This window comes from Vombatus ursinus, unplaced genomic scaffold (assembly GCF_900497805.2).
Source record: "Vombatus ursinus unplaced genomic scaffold, bare-nosed wombat genome assembly UNPS02014942.1, whole genome shotgun sequence".
NCBI classification, from domain to species: domain Eukaryota; kingdom Metazoa; phylum Chordata; class Mammalia; order Diprotodontia; family Vombatidae; genus Vombatus; species Vombatus ursinus.
Window position 1 is genome coordinate 6,391,527 of NW_020954720.1, and position 2,078 is coordinate 6,393,604.

The 2,078-nt window shown below is 37.9% G+C and overlaps 1 non-coding gene across 1 annotated transcript; it reads right to left on the bottom strand.

Moving 5' to 3' along the window:
• Positions 1–1,216: 1,216 nt before the first annotated feature.
• On the bottom strand, positions 1,217–1,323 carry LOC114029952. Its single transcript, XR_003567539.1, has one exon. It is a non-coding gene; the product is annotated as a U6 spliceosomal RNA (small nuclear RNA).
• Positions 1,324–2,078: the final 755 nt, after the last annotated feature.

Consider the following 2,078-nt stretch of genomic DNA (forward strand, 5'->3'; position numbering starts at 1 on the left):
CCCAGCGCAATATACCTTTCTGATCAACCATCCAGGCTGTCTTTGTCTGGAAATTTGTTTCACTCTGTCTTTTTGTGGGTTCTGCTGCTTTAGAATTTGTTTAGAGCCATTTTTTTAGGTATTTGGAGGGCTTTGGGAGAGAGCTCAAGACAGTCACTGCTTTCCCTCCACCATTTTGGCTCTGCCCCTTTTTAGGATATTTTATCCATTGCCTAGGAAAACCTATCTTCCCAGTTACTTCTAAATCCCCCATGGGAAAAAAAAAAAACAAAAACCTTTCCTCTTCTGGTCTCCAAAGAGATAACTAGACCAACCAAAACAAGGTTCATTTATCTTTCGAGAACATGTGTTCTGGGCCAGATATAGTTATCTATATAACCATTCTGGTGATACGGGCTTGGAATTAGAATGAAATGAAATACTCATGGACAATAAAATGCAACAAAAATAAATTTACTTACAAGAAGAGATTTTTAAGGATCCAATTACTTATTCAGGTTCTCCTTCAACTCCACACTCTTCATGGCAAAGCTGAGTTAGAAAGATATTCTACAGGATATCGAGGATTCTCCTAAATCTTCAGTGCATCGACTTCCAACAGGCTGAATTTTGTATGCCTTAGGCTTAAGGAAATAATTTTAATGGTTCAAGCCAAGGTCACTGAACCAACTATATTCCACCTGCATCCAAGGACCCAAGATTGCTACCAAGTTAGTGAAAGAACTTCCTTTCTCCTTTATGAATTCTCACTCACTATGATTGTTTAAAGACAATTTCACCTCCTTCATGATATTATAAAACAGAATACCTCCAAAAATTCCACCCCATGGTCCCCCAAGGTCTTCCTAGGAAGGAGTTCTTCAAACCACTCCATGACAAAGAAGAAATGTCAATTAAAGGTTACCTGAACAATTTCCCCAGGATATATAAAACCTTCACAGGGAAGCAAAAAATTCAAGGCCAGGGCAGTTCTTCAGCAATTGGACTAAGGAAGAGTTAGAAGGGGTCAACCCAGATTATATCTGAAAGTAACCCATCCTTATCAGATAAGTCTTCCTAGACATTCAATCCAAAAACCCTCTAAACCAGAGTCTTACACATTTTACAAGGGTACCATCAATTCACCAGAGTCCTAGCTTCTGGGAAGTGGGATATCCAATACCAACAATCAGAGGTATGATATTGAAGATTTTTGGTTTTATTTTTTCTTTAAAAAAAAAATATGGAATGCTTCACGAATTTGCATGTTATCTTTGTGCAGGAGCCATGCTAATCTTCTCTGTATCATTGCAATTTTAGTATATGTGCTGCCAAAGCTAGCACAGTTTTGTTTTTTCAAGAATCCATTTTATCCTTCAACAATACTAGCTACCTGAGAATGATTTGAGACACATGAAAAAACTGAATTTGGTGGTGACAGACCCAATCTTGGTTGACCAGAGTTTTTCTTTAGGGTACCTAAATATAAGAAAGTACTAAGATCATTGAGATCATTCTTTAGGTAGCTAGAACCAAATGAACTTAGCACCTAGTTATTAAGAATCATTAATTATGGTGGCAAGCTAGCAGATGTTTCCCTCCCATCTGCCACATACTAAATAAGCTTCTCCTTTTTCTCCCCATGTCAGGCCACTCTCAATGTGTCCTGAAGTCTGCCACCAAACTGAATTGGTTTTAAAAGTCTGATTTGAGAGTATATTTTTTGTGACTTGCCCCTGGCCCATTTTGTGAAACTTATCCTAAATATGAAAGATACCATCTTTGTCTTTGTCTTTATGTATTATTAGTGCTGTCCCAGAAACAGAGAGAGAGAGAGATTTCTCCAAGTGTCTATCAAAACTAAGTATCACTTTTAAGCATCCACGTATGCTTGGAATAACTTTCTTAGAGGAACACTGATAGGTTGAAGAGACAGAGAAGTAAGGTATTGCCACCAAGTTAATCACTATTTGAAACTAGCCTATATTTACCCTGCCAAGAAGAGTGGACTTGATCATTTTTGAGATCTCTTCCAAAGCTACAATTTGGTGCTTCTATGACTGGCCTAGCTACTCTTTGATTTCACAGAAGATAAGGGG